Consider the following 12,479-nt stretch of genomic DNA (forward strand, 5'->3'; position numbering starts at 1 on the left):
TGATGAAAGATATGTTTGTCTAAAAACGTGAAAAACATGTCTAAGGATGGCCATTGCTGAACTTGATGGAGATAAAAATACTTCCTGCATTTGGATATGTAATAGACAATAGAATTTTTATCTAATTTAACTGATCGGGTATAGAGATAAATCCACTATTTATATTTTAACGCTTACTGATGATAAAACAGTTAAATAAAAATTCTTCACGCTTATTTTTGGTCCTACAGTCTAATTGAGCTACCGGACAGCACACGGTACTTCTTAGTCCGACATTTGGGTGGTGCTTCCTGTCAAGAGGACTGAAATGCTTTTTGCTGATAGCGAACTAAACTCGAACAATAGTAAGCCAGCTATCAACAAGAGGCAATGAATCCGTGTTTTAGGAACTTAGAAGTCGGCCTGACCCCCCTGTCGACCCACCGTGTCCGCCCTCGTCGCCAGCCACCACTGGCACTACCGCATAGGACGGCAACAACGCAATAACATCACCGAACGAACAGCAAAACGTCACCACTACCTCAGCAAATTCCTAACATTTTGACATGAAAACCACTAAGTTTGCCTCGCATTCGACTAGAACCGCTACGGGGAAACGGCGCCGCAGATGCAGACGCAACAGCCTGAGCCTCCGCTCCCTAAACCCGCTTACCCCTGGCCTGCCGCACCCACATTGTCATAGATGGCCCCTCTCAGAGTAGCTGTGCAGCACGCTACGTTCGTATGTCTGCTTTAGTGGGCTGAGACAGCTGGGGTTAGATAACCGCGTTCGTGTAACTCGCATTCGACTGGCGTTCCGCAAACAAGCTATTGCAACTGCGGCTGTTAAGGCCTAAGAGTCTCGTACAGGGCAGCGTCTGCTGCGTGAACGAGTCGAGTTGTGAAGATGGTAACAAGATAGAAAGAATGAAAAAGCTAGACGAAGAAGAGCGCCGTAAGCTCAGAGGAGTGCAGAAGCTCGCTTTCGAGGAATGTCTGCCGAGGGCCCGTTACACTCTGCTGTGTTGCTGGGGTAGGGGGTGGTCGAAGGGAACTGGCGTTAGAGCAGGAGGGCGATAGTGAAAGAGAAAAATAGGGAACAGCTAAAACAGAGAAAAAGCGCCGTTCTGCGAAATAACGAGACAATGTCGCCAACGACCACGGCGGTTTTACCCCTATAAACTGTTCCATGACTACGACCGGTACGATTGGTCGATTGCCGAAACTGGAAGAAACGCTAAGCTTGTCTGGCTATTGGCTTGTGCAATCACTGACATTAACGATAGCTATTGCTGATGATAGTAGACCGACAACTGGAACGCGTTTAGCTATTAAAACGGAGAATGGAAATGGAGGCAGTTAAATCTTGCTAGAGAAGTAATACCCTCCCGTCACTGCATTGGATGGCATACCAACTAAATGACGTGATTGGCGGGGCTAAAAGCGGGAATGTTTTTTAATGAGATACATACGTAGCCTGTAGTGGGGTGCCAATGAAGTATGTGCTGTCGGGCAAAAACGGATCGCTGGGACCGACTACGCTGTCAGGACCCATGACTAGCAATATGCACAGCATCAGGGCCCTGAGACGCGGATCTACGTGGGCCCCTTTGCCAGAACCCTTAGCTGGGCAACAGCAGCAGCGGGTGTTGGAAAGGCACATGCAAACACAGACAGGCAAATATTCAATTATGTGTCCCGCCATCCTCTAACTTTAGGCGAGCCGTTGACGGGTTGATAAACCGCAAAAATCGTTTAGGATTCGGACACACCATGGTGTACAATAGCAATAACAACAGCTATAACGATAACAACAACAACTGCACTAAATATGTCCGTCAGTTTGTCGTTTTTTGGTCTTGCACTGCGGAGAAATTAAGCGAAACGCGTGAGTGTCCGTAAGGCAGAGATGACACGGATGGGACTCGGGCAATGGATACTGTAATGTTGCCACGCAACAGTGCGTGCCTACAGAGACAGCTGTGCACCCATCTGGCAACAAAAACATAACAACTATAATATGGCCATAAAGAAAAAGGCGAGTTAGTACGAGAGCGAGCTGTTTGGCTTTGCCAAAGCTGTTCTGGAGCAATAGCTGGACGACGATAAAGCAGAGAGCAAAGAAAAGAAATGTACGTTGTCGCTCTAAGGCTCTACGGGCTCTACAACAGGGGCTTTAAGAACATGGGTGTCTGGTCTTCTAGTCGAGGTAAAAACAGCAGAATAATATGAAACATAAAGATATATATATATATATATCTTTGGTTTTCATTTGACTGGAAGCCGGGCCAGCTAGCAACAGAAATTATTTACTAATCCGAGAGAGAGAGAGAAAATTAAAAAAAAATATTGTGTGCAGATGTGATATAGGAAGGGGAGATCAAGACGATCATCGCATTGTCGGTCAATTTTCGAAGATTAAGCTCTATGCTCGATTTAAGGGCGATCATAGTACAATTACAGCTCAATGCCGTAATGTTGTTAGTCATGTTGGCATTTACATATTATCATATAGTCGTTGCTCTTTGTAACCGGCCACTGGCGGTGGATGATAGTAAAAAACGGCCTGCAATCAATGATGTCCTTAACAAGGTGCTATTTTGCTCCTATAATTTCGATTGTTGCACTCATCATTTAACACTGACGCGTCTACACGGTAGATTTCAGTGTTTCAAAAGTTATCAGAAATTATTTGTTACATGAACTTTCGTATCACTGTCCCTTTTTCAGTTCTGTTCATCAAATTGTCGAAATTCAATGTATGTGTCATAGTTACACTATAATGTTGTTGTCTCCGTTCGTGCTAAGGACAAGCCTCAAGGACAGGCAAACTATTTCTAAATATATTAAATATAATCAATTGCTCAATCGGCATTCATCAAACATCTCGCGCAAGACCTCCAATCGTATACTAACTAGCGTGCCCATCCATCTAATACATTATAGAAGTAATAATGATATTATAGAGTTATCAGGCATTTGAATATTTTTGGCGCACTCTTCTATACTCAACATGTAAAAGCGTCATAGTAATGAAAAGATACAAACACGAACTGATTTGGAACAATCTTGCTCAGGGGATCAATTTGACGTATATCAGACGGTCTAAATATGTCGAGCGGGCTTTGTAAAGTTATCTACGCATTGCACACAGTCATAAATTTTAACGTGGGCTTTCCTTAGATTTGAACATCCTTATCGTTAACGGCTCGGTCACCTGTTCAGGCTGTGAAGATCACTAATACCCGCGAATTAACAGGGGTCTGCGGACGACAGCTTCGATATAGGGATTGTTCGCCAGCAGGAGTGATGCCTAGCTTTTCCAATGCTAATCAGGTTCACAATGGCCATGCGAAGATCCTTTCCGATGTTGAAATTACCCATCGGTTCACCCTCAAACCTAGTGAATATGCCGAATTCACTTCGTATGACGGTTTAAACTTCCCAAAAATCTTATGAGTGAAGTCCACTTCATTTTTTATGCTTCGAATTAAATAATCAATAAATCAAGCCCGAACGTTTTCTAGTACGAGACGAAGCCATACTTCATTTGGCTTTGAAACGAACTTGAACGTAAAACTTGAAACATTTATTTTAGATTGACGCATCACGAAGAGTTCCTTAACGGGCTAGCCTTTGCTAGCTAGCCTAGCTACACATAACTTAATTTCGGACACTGGATACGGCATACGTTCAGACAGCGGAACTTTAGTCACCAACTGGGCTTGATTGGCCACAAATGCATTACATCAGGGTTTTTCTATAGGGCAAATGTCTCATCTTCCATGATGCTTTTCAATCACGCATCTCAACGAAGAGCGGTTGCCCTGTTTTGCCTTCGAGTAACAAGTTCCTTTGTTATGATCTAATCTTTTTCTACTTGCTAGATCCATATTTTCTCTTAATTCTCATGATTTAAACCACGTTGCTGTTAGTTGCTTCGACTTCAAATCGTATACCTCATACTGACAACCCCCGATTGGTTAACCCTCAAATGTGGCCCCCATAGAATGATGCTGAAACGAAATAGAACGTAGGGTTTTTTTAAGAAGTTAATTATAGAATAATACATTGTATTTTGTTTATGTGACCATGTCTAGTGTTATTATTAGTATTTATTTTATTATTATACTTCATATTATATTATTATTACTTCATATGTTCTCGCAGTGATTTAGGAGGTCGTTTCAAATTTACGGCCGATCTTTTATAAGATAACGAAAAAAGCGATAATGCGAAAAGGTAGGGGGTTTAATCAAGAGGCTGCCGAGAAAATTCGTCTCCATTTAATGGTGTACTTAGTATTAGATTCGGCGTACAGACTCGTCGAAGAGTACCTGTTGAATGATACAACAAAATAACATAACAGATAGTTGATGCAATATTATGCAGCTTTGTCGAAGTACGTCCCTTCTATAATGCTTTGTTTATACAGGTATCCAAGCAGCGAGCATGATAGTTTAAAAAAAGAGCTTTTTCTCGGGAGGATTACTTAAGTCGAGGCTGATCGTCTTTTTCGTTTCATACTGTTTTCATTCAGCATCTATTCTTGCCTAAAGTATTCTTCTAGGGACTGGAAAGCTTACTATGCTTACATACGCATCCTTTGCGCTGTCCATACCTGAACAGGTCTTGGCCTGCTACGACGATGCAGCGAACTGACCGAATCCGGTAAAAAAAGAGCGGAATAATTGGTAGCTAATTCGGAAAAGATTGCCTAGTCCTGCCCTAGCTCCAATGGATAAAGAAATAGACGCTCTTTAACAGAGCTGAGTACAACGTTGCTATATATGCTCTGCCATTGCAAGAGAGTAGACTGCCTGCCTGCCTGCATGCTAAAAATGTGCACCTATAGACAAGACTTATGTGAGCAGGGCGGTAAGGCCCAACTAATACCTTCATACGCAAATATCACCTGTATATAGAAACGTTTGTACACTATGGCGAACCTGCTAATAGCAAGATATTGCATAAGCCAGCAGGTGTATTGTCTGTCAGTCAAATTTTTCCTAATACAAATATTGTCCACATCTACAGACGGTTCACCATCGAAAGTACCAGACGTTCAACAATTTAGTTGCATGTAAACGTAAGTGTCAGCTTTTCTCCGCGAGTCCTCATCTCAAATTTTACTTCTAAGCATCGTTAGAGGGATCTTGGTTTGATCGGTACTGTCACTTCAAGGGCCAACGATGAGCTACGGCTTCCTAAGGCAATCAGGGACGGCCTCGTCCATACGACCTATACATATATGTATATAGGACGAAGCAAATTTGAAATAGCCTGCAGTAGTGAATAGCGAATACAATATATAATAATAATAATCTATACGGAAGTGCACAGGTGTTCATACTATGATTTGGAGTATGTAGCAATAGCACAGTAAAGATACGTATCGTATGTTCTAAGCGAGGATCCAAACCAAGGCCGTAGAGACGCGCGCTTTTTTGACGTTTACCTTAAACGACAGCGCATTGCGGTTCGGCAATAGTCGTTAGGTATTTTTGTCGTAGATCCCCATTCTTCAAATCTTGACAAACCCGGTGTAGAAAACATTTCCAAATCTCAACGTCAGGCCCAACTTCCTTCAGCAGTAAAATTGTACGCCCCAAATTTCTACCGCAATGGAAATAAATAACCTACCATGCAAATGGTAGAGAGTCATAGATAATAACGACGCCTATTTCGATTGAAAATAAAATAATTATACTTTTAAAAAGTGTTCACTGTCTCATATTGAGTCACTGCCGTAGCATTAAGGGAACCATTCCAATGAGACATAGTAATGGTATAAGATGGGTGTACGCTTTGTCCAATTTCTGGAAACATTTAGGAGAAAGTGAAAGGATACAATCTAGGACAAGATCCTAGATTGTACCCTTTCACGTTTTCGTGCGATTTTTTCAGTATAGATATATACTGAGCGTCACTTTATTGAAGACTGATAATTCCTGTTCGATCAGCAAACTGATATCGAAAGTTCCTACACCGCTGGTCTGGTATTGGGGGGCAAAGAAGTTCTATGGTAGGCCTCGTTGAATCGTGAATTGAATAGTGGTTTATAGATGGATTCAATATAATTTTAGGCAAGAGCTTGCCGACAGCGACGACATGACTGTTAACAGAAGAGAGCAGTTGCTAACACAGAAGCCGTATCACTGTGAGCTTGATATACGATCCAGTGACTACACATGAAACCAAGATAATACCTCTATAGTAAAAACAATTGGCTTATATTGTAAGCCAACGTTGCTGATGGAGCTGTGTCAGAATATAAACCTTTGCTATTTTCGCAGCCAATTTTAGCAGTCGAAGGGCTGATAAACTTTGATTTATATCGTATGACTGCGCAAGGGGACAGTTAATTTTCACAGTCAAAGTTTAACAAGTAACGAGATATTATCCTTACAGGTAACGTCAACCATTTTCATTACATATTCGCTGAATAAATAGTTTCTGAAAGATATAGATTTCGAACAATTCGTAGAACTCTATAATTTATGCGTTTTGTCAGTGTGAAATCTAGCTTCGCCGAACTTTCATCAACCGGGTCGAAGTAATCTGGGTGGCTAATGCGCGTCTTTTTAGGTGCGCTGTTCTAGTCACCAGGGGCATATGGCCATTGTTGGTTCAAATCTAAACATTAATAAAAAATTACTGTGGTATACCGTATAGTTTCACATGGCTGTTAGAAAAACGCTCGGGTAAGTTTAGCAAGAGTCGGAAACCAGATTGCTAACGATCATTAGAAAGAAATATGGAGTATAGTATTTCGCATCGGGATTGACACTCCGCAATGTGGCCCTGATCTTTGCGAGTTTCAGCAAAGGATTGAAAAGGGGCTTGGTTTCGCCGTAGATTCCCTCCCTGGTGACCCCTTCTAATACCCTACAGTGATTTAATATTTAAAAAAGAGCAGCTGAACGTCAGCGTCAGGGTGGACAAATGTTTTTAATGTTCTGTAAGCTGCGGTGACTATCGGGCGTGGCCCTGGAAAACAATCGCTGCGTGTTGAAAATGAGTGAAAATTCGTTGCCTGATAAGGGTGTGACATTTTTTTTTATCATTTTCTATCCTAAAAGTATTCTACAGTATAAATGCAGGTCTTGGAACAACAGATTCGACGGCGAAAATAGAACTTTCAGGCGCAGGGAGGTTGCACTTTCGACGGCACCTATTAGGCTAGAGTTTGAAGCTAACCAATATTACTTGGTAAATAGGTAGGTAGATGAGCATTTTAATCACGTAAAGCTCATGCTTTAGTCAAGTGAGTTCGATATATTGTGTTGAAATACGTGGCGTCCGTGTTTATCTGCCCGCATACCTGTGTATTCCTGAAAATCGTTCACGGGGTTTTGAATACGAACCGCGAAAATTTTCGCTTTTGACGACGATTCTGACGCTACTTCTTAGGACGCCGCAAAAAAAGAAGCTCCGAGTCCCAAATAGCCAATAGCTAATAGTAGGAGTTTGACAAGCCATTTTTACTCAGGGTGTATTCTTCAAGAAAAATACAGGTGAACTAATGGCGACCAGGTTTGGACAAACATTAGAAAAGCGACCATGACTCATTTTACACTGATATTCACTACATACGTTGGATGAAATGAAGTACGGGTTTACTGCTCATTCCTTAGGGACACATAGTGTTTTTTTGTTAGGATATCGGAATAGAAATGTATTCAGTTTGCTTGATACTTTTATGACATATGGTAAATGGAGAGCTTTACAAAGTTCAAGTGGCTGGCCGGATTATCAGGGCAGATTGTGATACTTGGTTATTTATACGTAGTAACCTAATACTATTTAGATATCTCAGACCATATGGTGCTTCAATAAGCGACTAGTTACAGCTTAACAGACAGTGCATCAATTAATTTAATGTTCTAAGTCACACAGAGGGCAAAGGTCTGTTTTTTTTTTTTTAATTTACTTATTCTCCTATCCGTCATTTATTTCTGGTGCCTAACACTTTTTGGGTTACTTTCGGATGTTGCCTTTAACTGCAACGGTGGAAATTCGTAGGTTGTACAGAACCGTGGTGACGCAGGGTTCTCCTTTCTTTGTCGAAGGCCTTCTGCATATCAATGAAAATAATGCGTTTGCTGATAGACATTTATTATGTGAAATTATGTATTGGATATCCGCATGAATGGTTTGTTTAGGAAGTCATATAGGCACTTCTAGCAGGCAATAGACCTCGACGACGTTTTTCCGTGCCGCTTTTTTTTTAAAGATAGGATATGAATAGAGTATTTTTATTTCTTTAGTAATTTCAGTGTTCTTAATATCTTCATAACTGATGGCGCTAATACATTTTTCCTCATCTAATGATATACCAGTTGTGCTTCTCATTTGCAGGACTCGGACTAGTCAGTCGTGTTCTAGCCATATCGGAGCTAATTGGATGTTGGCTATCTCTGACATCTCTACTATACGGACTAGCGGACTAACGATTTCGCCTTTCCGCATTATCGTACTGCTTTTTTTCTACCTCCCGATTACTGAGACTTTATTTGTACCAATCTACTACATATTCGTGGCGAAGTACCTGTTCCTTAGGCCTATTCTCACATAACTCTTTTGTCACGACTGAGAGGAGCTCTACTTCTATTGTAGCCCGGATTCCGCAAAAAACAGCTAGAGTCATTTTTAACTTAGCTGAACTCTGAAATTCGGTTGCCCCGTTTCGCGCTACATTATTTTCATTTTCATTAGCCGCTTATGAAAGTCCCGTTCTCGTACGTAACTAAGAATACCACAAGGGTCCGACTGAACCGCGGCTGGTCATGTACTTTTGGCCTTTGGCAACGTCCTATTACCCTTGTGCTAATTATTTTTTTAAAGATATAATCTGATCAGGTGAGGCATTTTATTACTGTCTGATCGTGCATTTACAGCCTCTGTGTTACTAGACTTCGTAAATTGTAATGACAGGACAAATTTCACGTGTCGTACCATTGCTGATCGACGGACTTAAATTTCCATTTCATTTAAGTATGGATTGATACCTGACTCTGAATGGGTAGAGCCTTGACAGGTGAGCAGATACAAATAAGTTCTGCTCCGCTTTGAAGTGTCGTGACCTGTGCTATCATGCATTATTGCGTTTAACGGTACTATCTGAATCTCTCAGAAACAGTGAATTAATTTACAATGAGGACAAAATCGTTATTGAGAAACTTCAGCAAATTGCTAAATGTAAAGCTCACACAGAAACAGAAACCGCCAAGCTAGCTTCAGTAATACACGTTGCCGTACAGGCAAATAATAGGCTGGCTAATGCTTTGTGATGTTGCAGAATATATTGATAAAATCAACAAATCAAAATCCACAGCGTTGCCTGCATACGAATGGAGAAAATTGCCCAAAGACAACCAGAAAGTTCAAAATATACTACAAGTTACGTCAAGCGTCTAACTCAACTAATCCAATAGTTACCTTTAACGGTAATTCAAGAAATCACCGCATGCTAGAAGTATCGTGCACAATTTATCGGCCCCCTTGTCTCCGTAAGTTTCAAAAGAGCTATACGAACCTTGTTTATATTGTTGTCTGCCTGCATATATGTCTAACTCTTTCTCTCTATTGGCTTGACGCCGTCCAGCGAGCCAGCCAGAAAAACTAGCTCGTCGACGCAGATCAATTGGAATTTATGGCTGAATTCGTCCGCACACAGCTTAAAACCTACCAGCAGCATTGCTCTCTTGCTTGCTGTTTGCTTCCTATTGGACATTGCAAACTGATCGATGGATAAACAGCCATAGAGTTCCTACCGAGAAACAATCCACCGCGACCGTTTGCTTTGGTACGGTGCCCCTTCTGCCATATCTTTGCCTCCATCGGCAGCCGCTCAAACACTTGCAAATTTCAAGGCACCATCTCGTCCCGCCCCTCGAATCTCCAACCCTGGGCCTTCTACCTCGCTCATATAGAGATGTTTAGATTGAAGGCCCTTCGAGATGTTCGTTTAGTGCCTCTCGGTCCCTTTCTTATATCTGTCGTCTTGTGGATTTCCTTGCTCCATTGAAGCATCCACTTTCTTTTTCAGAGTTTCGCAGCCGTCGTCAAACGAACGGGGAAACCGGCCGCGTCACATCGAATAATGAATATTTATCCCTCCCAGAGGTATTTCATATTTTCCCATGTTGCATGTCACCTCTGAAGCTGCTACGGGGTTCGCTACGGCAGAAGCCACTGTTGCACTGGCGCAGTTCGTTCAGCTTCGAGGACTTTACTTCTAGCCCGGACGAGGAAGAACGAATGGTTGATAGACCAGACAACTCTGCTTTATCTCTTATTCTATATTTATATATAGATATATACATATCTTTTGCGCTCGAGGTGTTCGACAGCTCGTAGTTTCGTCTTTAGTCTACCCCTTTCCCCCTCCTCCGGCGACGCCAGCGACCCGATAACATGACTTGCACATTTGGCTGCTGCCGCGGCGGTTGCGGCACGGACACAGAGACTGCCCCCTGTACAAAAAAGCATATACCGTTAGCTGGCTGCGGGTTACATTGCAACAGTACACGCCAGAGAACAGCTATCCATCGAATAAGCTCCAGATATAGTTGACTGTAAAGACTCTTGTCCATACCGTGCAGCCCACGTCTCTTCTCAAGGGACATATAATCCTCGTCCAGGCCTTGTGGAACTCTCCCTTCGTACTGCTGAGTTCAGACTGCAGTTGCTGTACTCTTCGATGTGACGTCGGTCCATAATCGACGCGACGATGAAGAAGAGATCTGTTGCCAGTAATGAAAAGAGAAGGGTGAGCAAGCAAAATTTTTTAAGACTTCGCCGGAAACTATGAAAAGGCGGAAGGATGTTTCTGAGCGAAGAAACAGGAGCACATAAAGCGTCTCCATAAACGTGTATACAGGTACGTGAAATGATGACGATGATAACTGTTGGCGATAACGTCTGGTTAAATTTGGTTGCGTAGTCATGTTAAGCTTGAGATTTGCTGGTGCCGCCTTCACGGCGTGCAGAACGCAGCTATCGATTTATATGAGCTGCTTTGAAAAACACGGTCTCAAAAGGTGAGGCCTATAAGTTGAAATAGGCGAATATATACATCTTATGATGAAAAAAGCCTATTATCTAGTTGAATTTTGCTAAAGTACCAGTGTTTGTTTAGCGTTTCAGCTGTGCGTCAGATGCGCGTTGCTATGGCCAGGACGCTAGACTTAAGGGCTGCTACGAAATCGAAATTGGACCGTGTAAAAGCTAAGATACACCCGAGAAGGCTCGTCGCGTCACACTGCTATAATTGGAAGAGCAAATGTTAGCAAATTATCGATTTAATCTTAAGGGTAGTTATTAAGAAATTGTACGCTCAGCGGGTACGCTACAAATGTTCGGTTGTGTCAGCGATGAAATAACTATAACATCACTAATAACTTTCTTCATTAAAATGCACTTCGGGCGTCACGTTTTCATTGTCGATGCCTATGTTTCTCAGTACTCGTTTTCAATACAATACTCTTTACAGATTGGTTTTTATTGTATAGCAACGTTTCTGCTAGTTCCAACAAACACACGCTGAGAAATAACAGATTGCACAAATCAGGTAGGTAAGTTAGAAACGACATTTATTAAAAACTCTTACTTGCCAATAGACTAAAATGCGAGAATTGTCTAACGAGTAGATTTCGTATAAAGAACAGCTGAAAAATGTCATAAAGTCGATGGATTTGAAAATTGTCGGTCTATTTTAAGATTAAATCCTAAGCTGTCTAGCTTCGGGGGCGATAAGAGCTTGCTGCAGGTGTGATCGTGTTTGCGGCACGGAAAATTCTCATCGTCAAAAGGCTGTAAAGTCTTTAACTTGTATCTGTTTCTTTGAATTAGATATCATTTTGAAGTATAATTATCAAGTGGTTTGAATTGATGTTACTATGTCCGATGAAGTTTCCTTGCCTCAATTAGAACTATGTTCTAGCTCGTCTTATAGAAAAATGGAAGTACCGCTGCTTGCCATCGCTGTTCTAAGTGTATCAATTCAATCGATCATATTTTGCATCTGAAAATAACCGCTACTCATCGACAAGTTAATGGTTATATCTATAACGCCTTAATTTCGAATTTTGCCAAAATACCGTCTCATGTAAGCCATTACGTCGCATAAGTTTAAGTAACTTCTTCAGAATTTCTCAGCTGTAAGGTAGAAACACAATGTCTTATGCCAAAAACAACTGCCCCTGTTCTGACACAGTTCACTTGTATCTTCACCTAGTAAATGTTTCAGTAAATAAATACAAGCATTTGTCGACACGCGTTACTTTTGACTATTAATGCTGTTAATTATATATTTGAAATTGTTTATTGTTTTATGGTTTCAACGCACATACTGCGCAGAAGGTGTAGTTACGTAAAAAAAAAAAGAACGTATCTCTAATAGACTATTCCCCTATTGTAGGGAATTAAAACATGCCTATATCTGATGAAAGTCCACATCAGTCCGAGTTTTGTCCTGCTGTTTTATTTTTGACCAA

At 41.5% G+C, this 12,479-nt stretch overlaps 1 long non-coding RNA gene across 4 annotated transcripts in view; it reads left to right on the top strand.

Annotated features, from left to right (window-relative positions):
- LOC147758313 (uncharacterized) overlaps nucleotides 1-12,265 on the top strand; it is a 31,957-nt gene extending 19,692 nt beyond the window's left edge. For 2 of the 4 annotated variants that reach the window (XR_015328015.1, XR_015328032.1), the window contains 4 exons: nucleotides 8,341-8,455; nucleotides 9,281-9,491; nucleotides 10,031-10,864; nucleotides 11,123-12,265. This is a non-coding gene — a long non-coding RNA (uncharacterized LOC147758313). The remainder of the gene's footprint in view (nucleotides 1-8,340; nucleotides 8,456-9,280; nucleotides 9,492-10,030; nucleotides 10,865-11,122) is intronic. The other 2 variants (XR_015328017.1, XR_015328021.1) reach the window with 2 other exon arrangements.
- Nucleotides 12,266-12,479: the final 214 nt, after the last annotated feature.

Source organism: Varroa destructor, unplaced genomic scaffold (assembly GCF_002443255.2).
Source record: "Varroa destructor unplaced genomic scaffold, Vdes_3.0 BEIS01000001.1, whole genome shotgun sequence".
NCBI lineage: Eukaryota > Metazoa > Arthropoda > Arachnida > Mesostigmata > Varroidae > Varroa > Varroa destructor.